The following is a 9,068-nucleotide window of genomic DNA, read 5'->3' as shown; positions in this document are numbered from 1 at the left end:
TTCTCAATGAATGTTAACAATTGTAATTAGAAAGGTACACTATGAGAGTCGTCATATTCTAAAACTTCTATTTCTCTCATTCAAAAAGTGAAACAATTTCGTTTCAAGTTTATTCCTATTCTAGGCGTTCATATTGTATGGAATGGTGTAGTTATCTCACTCTTCTTCAAAGCCATCTAATTTGGTTTGCTAGATAATAAATTAAGGCATGGGTAAGACTCTGTGAAGTAGGTCTTTTGTGCAACATTGAAGGTACATAAACATTTTCAAACTTCTCCTTTTATCTGATAATGGTTCATGGTTCCATTGAATTAGGATTTGTGGGTGCATCCATTTGTATAATTCTATGTATAACTATTTTTTTCTCATTTATTTTTGGCATCATCGATATTACAACTCCAAATAAAAATCAACAAACATTTAAGAACACTTCTGCGTAATTTTTACTTTATAACAATTTTCTTTCTTTTTGTATCATATTTACTGGCCAATTTCTCTGAAATGACAATGATTTGAGTCAGATATATAATCATGATAAGAGAAAGCAAAATAAATGGTGTAGCCTGAAATACAGTCTTTCCTAAGGTATGACACATTGGAATCTTATTTAATGAATATAGATGAAGCTCATTTCTCTATTCACTTGGTAACTCGAGGGCTGTGTTTGGCTTGGAGAATCGAGATTCTTGGAATAATAGAGTGAGATTGAAGAAGTTGTGTACGTGAAGAGGAGACATAAGAAGGGGAAGCTACCTAATCTGCTCCACCGGTTTAAGGAAGGTCAACACCATTTTTTCATAAAGAAAATTGTCTTCCCTAATATATATAGATACCCTTAGAAGGAAAAATCTCGATTTATATGGGTGTCAATCTACCCGTGATTTCCATTTTCATTTCCTTTTTTCGCGTTCTCTATTACGTAATATATCCATCACTTTCGAGGAAACTTGATTCCGCAAACCAAACATTGCCATAATGTTCCTTCTGTTTACACTTTCATAACACCGTTAATGGTCTTGGTTGCTCTGGTGTTGTGTAATAATTGGTTTTGATGCGTACTATCACATTGTGGTTTGTGTAACTTCCTTTACTTCTTAATACCTAAGAGTTTCAATTTAGACTTGGAACAATGTGAAAGGATATATTAAATCATTCTCACATTGTTTTTAAGAAGTTTAGAAAATCAAATCTTTAATTTCGTATTTAACTCTTAAGGTTTAATAGGATGAGGTTTATGGACTTTATCGTTGAGGAAAACCATGACCATGCATTATGAAGAGTTGAAGTCTAGACATGGAGGTATGTCCATATAAGTGCAATTGTGATTTTGTAAACACTTGAAGTTGTATCGTTTATGACAAATTTTAATCCGCTTTAGTTCTACAATAATTTTTCAACCTCTTCTTGGTTTTCAATTGAAGTTCACCAATCTTAGATCCTAGATCCTAGATACACCATGGATAACCAATTAATATCTCTATATAGCATTTTTTTTTTGTTCCAGTGGCAACCATATTTTTTACTAGATTTATTTCAAGTTTTTTTGTATTATTAGATTTCAGCCCGACTAACATAGAATTCATTACCTATTAAAAATTAGCTATGTCTAAGTAATTGCATATTGTTTTTTACATTTGTTCACTTTTGAGCAATGTGATTGGGTTCATTTTTGGGCCAATTGGTTGGTACTACATTCAGCTCTGTGATGAATCCCAAATATTATTGGTTAAATAGATTGTTCTTAATCGTGTGTAAGCTAAGGTGAGGAGGTCTCTGTGTAATGGTATTACAGACAACCTTTCTATGAAGTTTAATGATTTTTTAATGTCATTTTTTTATTCGAAATTGTAGGTACAAACTTTAATCATCGAGACTGGTCATTTTCGTTTGTTTTAGCTTGCATATGGAGATCTGTAGTTGAGATAGGGTTTCAGGATTTGGCATCCCAAACCCTATAAATTAGAAACTAAATAGAGGTTACAAAACTGTAAAGGGATTAAATTTATACTACAGATAAACAAGACTAAGACAAATCTAGATTTGGATTTCAAAACAAAGTTTTTATTCTTATTCTTCTGTAGTAACCATGTGACATTCTAAGAGAATCTATTGTTTTTTTACTTCCTACATTTGTATTCCTTTTTCTTCTATTATTCTTTTTCTTAATTGAATTGTGCACCATGCTTATACCATCGACGACGCATTATTAGTTAAAACTTTGGAATAAGTATAATCTTACTGTCACATTCTGCTTTGTTAGACTTGAACGAAGTAAATGTTGGATGCACTTAGTAGCCATTCGACATTGGTCCATTTGCATGATGCCATGCAAGGTGGAAGAACACGACACAAGGTATGTTGCTCAATGAAATGTTAGTTACTTGCATTCCTGACGCTATTGTTAGTTTTCTCTTCTCTACAAAGTACCATATCAGGTTAACTGCCATCATTAGTTGCTCCCACTCATCTTGATTAGACCATCTTTCCTGACAGAGTGTGAAACATGTGTTGGTTCAATGAATAAGATGGTGGGTTTATGACAACACTGTTTTAACTTTTTCCTCTCTAATTAAACTTCTACATTGTTTCAACCTGTGGACATGCCTACATTCTTAACTATTGGGGTATTGGACCCATACTGCCAAAGGCACCACCAATCAACTCACTGTGCAAATGGCTACCACCATCTCTATTTTAATTAAAATGAACATTGATGGTGTTGTGAAGGAAGCCCAGGACATGCACGCATTGGAGTTGTGTAGAGGGATAATGTAGGTCAAGTTCTAGGGGCCTTGAGCATTAGAATTTAGAACACAGCCAACTACCAAACTGAATGTTGCACCATATTGCAGGGAGTTGAATGGGCAGAGACTAATGAATGACTTGATCTTTGGATTGAGTTGACTCCACTATAGTAATTCATCCTTTTGGCATTGAAATGGTATCTTGGCAACTGAGCAACATGTGGCGGAATAGGCTCGGAGCTTTGAACCACGTAGTTATCTCCTCAACTCGGTGTTTTAGTTGGTGTTGATGCCATTTAGACTTTTGTTGGTTGGCCTCCGCTTCGTACTTGAGATTTAAACACTCTTAGAACTTAATGATGAAAATATACATCAAATCTTTATGGGTGTGCTGTAGCAATCCCAAGTTAGGTTCTCATTTTTTTTTTTTATAAGTGCATTGTTGATTGGAGACATTAATTATCCGCTCAGGTTTTAATGTGGAATTTTTTATTTTAATGTGGGATTTTTTTTTATTAGAGACAGTTGTTATACCAAGTACATACCCTTTCATTTCGATTATCACAATTTTTATAATAAATGTTAAATTTTATTATAAAAAATTTTAGGGTTTTTTTCTTTTAGGGATTGCAGGTTGTTTAAGGTTCCTGTTTATTCACCTGTGAATTTTTTTACGTTGCTTCATGACCTATGTTTCTTTATCTTAATGTTGTATAATGTAGGAACAATGAAATTTATTACATCCTCCATGGGTGAATGTATAGCATTGACGAAGCTCCAAATAAATGGTGGAGGTGACTATGGGTAGACTCCAACTATGTGGCAGCATTAACTATCAAGGGTCTCCTTGACAACCATACCACTTCAAGGGTTTAGATATACTGAATGTAAGATGCACGACAAAAAGCTAAACAAGTCATTCAATTAATAGAGCTGCTAGAGTATGCGGGATTATTGTGGGTGCGCTGGCATCTAGAGCCTTGTTATAGACTCTGCCATGCAATACACCCTCACCCCTTGCCTGATGGAGAGCCCAGATGTCATAGCGCAGGTACAGCCTGTGTACTTTAGAATTTGGTTTCAATTAAATTACCTAACACAAATGTACTTCACTGTTTACTATTTTTTAGTTCTTCTTCACTGCCTGTGGAACTATGTGCGTGAACTCCATTTGTAAGCTTTCTCTTCCAATCAAGAAATTAATTGATATCATATTCAAGTGCATTCCATTTCAATTTTAGTGTAGTGATTTGCGAACTCCGATAATGAAATGAAGCAATTTCCACTGATACTTTGATAATGAAATGAAGCAATTTCCATTGTCTTATCTAATGGTGGACACTTTGCTTTTATTTGTGGCTTAAGTTTTTTCAAATGAGAGCCTTTACTAAGGATATTCTGCTAGCTATTTATATAGTGTGTGATCGCTTTGCCTTTTGGTCTTCCCTACCCAGGTAGCATAACTTCAATGAAATTAGAATTTTTGGTTCAAGTTATGACCAATTCCTAAAGTTATTTGCTTGGATATGATTCTAAATCCAAAAACATGCACCTCACACCAATTATGGTATTCTACATTGTGGCTAATTTCTCCCGTAGCTGCACTCGAAGCTTTCTTTGCACATTGGAGCACAAGATATCCATGCCTTTAAAATCACCTGCGTCCAATTGAGGACTCTATATGTAGATGGGGCCATCAGAACGTCTTAAGAAAATTGAGGAAAGGGAAAACTAACTGTACGGATTTGTTAACATCAGTCTTATATCAGTTAAAATATAGGGAACTATGATACTACACTCCCTGGAACCATTTGTTTGAACAAAAAACTGCTTCTACCCTGGATAACGAGTGTTGAGAACAAGTAGTAAGAATGGCAGATCAAAAAACAAGACGACCTACATTTCTTTCTATCTTAATTCTTATGTGCTCAAGGATTTTATTTTTCATTGGACACTACTTTCTATTTCTATTTGTATAGGCAGACATGATCTTTAGAATTGCAAGTACACGTACTAACCAAGAACAATGAAAAACATTCGACATGCTTGCATTCTTAACTGTTTGGGTACAAAAACCCACGACCTATTCACCCCAAAAAAAAAAACATACACAACGACTAAAATTAAAAACACCCCTAGAGATTCTTTCACTAAATTTTGTCTCTCTTCTCTCTAATCTTTTCAATTTCTTATTCATATCAGGTATGCACCCCCTTATTGTTTTGTGTTTATTCTCTTTTACCTTTTTACCAATTTCCATACTGTTATCACTGTCTTTGTTTTTTTAGTTAATTTTTTGTTGTAATATTTCTTCTTATTCCCACAGTTTAATTTTCCAAAACCATCGAATTCATCTTTTAATTGTTAGTTGTAAGAGATGAATTTTCCAAAACCAATTAACTGTTGATCGAGAAATCAAAGTAAAGAAGACTTGATACTCAAGCCATTATAAAGTTAGTAAAAACGATAAGCATATAAAGTAAGTATTCCCAATACTCAGCCCATACCCATGCCCCATAGGCTTTACAAATGCTTTGTCTTTCACATTTGTTTTGGATTGATATTGGATTCTCCTCACCTGTAAAAGGACCAAAATATTTAATGTGTAGAAAGGATAGAATAGCACAGAAGAATTTACTGTAAAAATTGTCATAATTAATGGAAACCACAATTTTTAGTTGTAGAAAAGTAGAAGTGAAAGATCCTGTTAATGCAAGAAAAGTTCAAAAGGTAGACCGTGAGAAGTTGAGAAGGGACCCACTAAATGAGCAGTTTCTTGAGTAAGACTAGGGGAATGCGCTAGGTACCATATATCCTTATTTATCTTCTGTGTCACTAGCTTGCTTTTGATAGTCGTGCGCTTATGAAACTATGAGAGACTTATGTATGCTAGACTAACGTGCACATTGCAGACCCTGATCGGCCGAAGAATGACAAAACAGCTATTCTAGGTGATACAGTCCAAATGCTAAAGGATTTGACCGCGCAGGTTAACAAGCTGAAAGCGGAGTATGCAACACTCTCAGAAGATTCACGAGAAGTAATGTTTCTACCTTTGTATAATATTCTGTGAGTTTGGAGGATTTATTGATTTGGATATGTTTTGTTAATTTCATCTACGGTGTGTAATTAGTGGGGATGTGTTATCTCATAGTTGAATTTAAGACCATTGCAATTCTAAAACACCACCATGTTTTTAAAGACCCTCTGATAGAAGCTTTCATAGAAAGAGAAAAGAATTGTTTATCTCAAGAGATACGAAGGTTTGTTCATACATTTTTCTTTTTCTTTTTTTTTTTTATATGTGAGAATCCGACAACTTCAGTTGTGATTTTGAAAATTGTTTGTTTTCAATTATAATTGATTGTTTTTTCTCTATTTGTACCAAAATATGAGTAAAATTTATTGATTTATCCCCTTTTGTTCCTTAGAAATCTCATCTCTTCTAACCGGTTGCTCTCGCAGAACTTTTAATTTGCAATCTCTTTATCCATCGCCAGCTCTCAAATTTTACATTAGCTTATAATTGAGGTATAGTTCATCTTTTTTAAATGTGGTATTTAAATTTGAGAATGGGGCAATTTTAGGATTAATTTCGTAAAACTTGAACGTGTATTGGTTTAATTTAACGGGGATGTGAGGTTTTTAACTTGGTTTACTGAAACTCCATCTTTGTAACACAGAAATGGGTCATTTTCTTGATCAACAAAGAAGTAGAGAACAAATTGCGGAGTGGGACATTCTTTTTAGGCATTTCGTGTCACGTAAGTAACCAATTTTAATTCTTTGCAAATATTAATGTTGCTTTTTAATTGATGTCATGACAGTCACGTAGATATCCAATTGCTTAGTAGTTATTACAATGTAAAGTTACAACCAGTTGCTTAGATAGAACATTAAAAGTAGTTCTTAAATTTTTCTTTTTTCCTACACGAATTCTGATCGCATTAAAAATGTAACTATTTTTTTTTTGTGCTCAGAAGTTTGATTGTCTTTACATACTTGGTCATATCCCAATTCAAGTGAACTTCAATTTATTTCTGATCAAGTGATAGTAGTATAACAATTTTTACTACTTATTCCACCTGGTCATATATTTCTTGGTTCCTACGTGAGATAAGTATCTAAGCTGGAGCAGATGTTAAGGAGAATGAACTTCGAGAGCTTTGGTTTAGAAACGCATACTAGTGCAAGTTTCGTTAGAATACTTAACAAAAATCAAGTACATGGACTGGAGGTACAAACTAAGAATGGAGAATAATGGATTAGTATTAATCCATCACTTGCCTCCTATGTTATCATGTTCGATGACACCTGCACGATGGGTTACAATTATGTCTTTGAAACGATGAAATTTTATTGTATATGATATGTTGATCAATTTTACAAGTTTTATTGTAATTACTTTATATATCAAAATTTATGTGCTAATAGTTGACAATGCTGTCTCACTAGGCATGGAGCAATTGCAGATACTATAATGTTACTCACCGCATTATGATGAAAGAGGGATACTCTATGGGATTCTTTTCACACGTCAACGGTATAGTCTAAAACTACAGACTACAAAAAGCCACTTTAGTCATTTAAGATAGTCGAGCAAGTCTTTCAATTTTTGACAAAATAACCCGAACAAATTTCATGAAGCCAAAGGGTTTGATCAAAGTTTTGAATGGTTGAGCAAGTGTTTGAATCCAAAGTCAGGAGATTGTCAAATTTCTATATGCTTGCCATTCTTCGAGAACTACTTAGGAAGAATGAATCCCTTTTGGCTCTCTAGGTATGTCCCCTTTCATACTATCCTTTTCCATTATTGAATATTTTAATAAAATAGAAGTAGGTTCAATTTCTTGCATTTGTTGCTTTGAACTACCCTTTTTGAGTTTTGTTGTGTTTGAAAGGAGACACAAAAGGCTTGAGGTTCATTTGAAGGAATTGAACATAGGGATTGTTGTTATGGGGTATGGGTACAATTGATTGGATAGGGAGTTAAACATTTTGGGGACCCTCAAGATAATAGTGATAGCCATAAACTTATTTTACTAATACCATCCTTTACAAACTATTATTAAGAGTTCATTGTTTTTATAATTGAAGTGTACTAATGCCGCTGTTGAAACTCGATTATTGCACCATTGGCACACTAGCAATTGTATTGAAAGCTCTTAAGTTAAGTTATTATTTTCAATGTTTCTTTTCAATTTGAATGCATCATGTTATGCCTACAAGCAGTTTGATTCATTTCCAAGTCGGGGAACTATATATAAAATATTATAGATGAACATTGGGGAATAAGGTAAAATATTAACTCTTCAGATTATTTCAGAGTTGAGATTTACATCTAAATCTCCTGTGTAATTTCTTAGTAATTATACCATCTTGCATAAACAATCCCGTTGAATTGATTTTCTTTTTTTTTTCCCTTGAAAATTATGTTTGCGATATGGTTGAAACAGTATATATTGGTGTTTGGTACTAATTAATTAAGAACGTCTTTGTATTTCAAGATTGGCTTGGTATTGGATTAGTTGATCAGTGATAAAATAATCAATGGAACTAAATCAGCAGAGAAAATAACCGTCGCTAATCGTGTTCTTCAATCTACAAATTCACGGTTTGTTCCTTCTTCTTCTCTTACCTTCAATCAATTTTTAACACATATCAATTTCAATTTTGAGTGTTCAATCAATCTATTAGGTCAAGCTTTTATTGAACCAGAGGAGGAAGTTTTACCATAAAAAAGAATTTTTGTATAGATCACATCAGTACATAGAATTTCATACTCTATAAGGGTATCTCCGTTCTCCACCACAGGTCCCAGGAACTTCGAGTTCAAAACGGATTTTGTTTTAATATAAGCCACAAGATTGTCATATTTTTTGTTAAGAGCTAATGCTTTTGGGTTTAATCTATCTACTTCTCATTGTTGGTACATAACCAATCTATAAGCAATGCATACCCTTTCCAAAGTTGGAGACTACATGCGCTCAGAAGAACGAGGGTGACAAGGAGAAATAAATAACTATCGTTAACACATACAACGTCAATCTTTGGCACTAGTTGGTGGTGTTATTACTCCAAATGTGCAAACAAAAGTCCTTCCATGCTCTTACTTAGTCCATTTCACTTTACTTGATTGGTAAGTTTAGGCCCTATTTTCATTGGTCATATTGTTTAAGAATTAAGAATGGTTTCCACTATACTACTATGTTATCAAAAAGAAAAAAAAAATACTACTATGTTTATCTAGAAAGAAGAGTTTGCTGAGTTACACTAGGGTAATTACAACCCTTGCAAGTGGCTTACGTATAGTTGAATCCCTTG

General features: G+C 33.7%; 1 long non-coding RNA gene across 2 annotated transcripts; it reads left to right on the top strand.

Moving 5' to 3' along the window:
- The first annotated feature begins 722 nt into the window (after nt 1-722).
- On the top strand, nt 723-3,682 carry LOC147496451 (uncharacterized). Of its 2 annotated transcripts, none has more exons than XR_015196672.1 (3): nt 723-780; nt 2,261-2,353; nt 3,467-3,682. It is a non-coding gene; the product is annotated as an uncharacterized LOC147496451 (long non-coding RNA). The 2 variants fall into 2 exon arrangements; XR_015196673.1 differs by lacking the exon at nt 3,467-3,682 and adding an exon at nt 2,853-3,222.
- The last annotated feature ends 5,386 nt before the right edge of the window (nt 3,683-9,068 follow it).

The sequence above is a fragment of the Coptis chinensis genome, chromosome 5 (genome assembly GCF_015680905.1).
Source record: "Coptis chinensis isolate HL-2020 chromosome 5, ASM1568090v1, whole genome shotgun sequence".
NCBI classification, from domain to species: Eukaryota; Viridiplantae; Streptophyta; class Magnoliopsida; order Ranunculales; family Ranunculaceae; genus Coptis; species Coptis chinensis.
The sequence above is the reverse complement of the archived record's forward strand: the minus strand, read 5'-3'. Positions and strand labels throughout refer to the sequence as shown.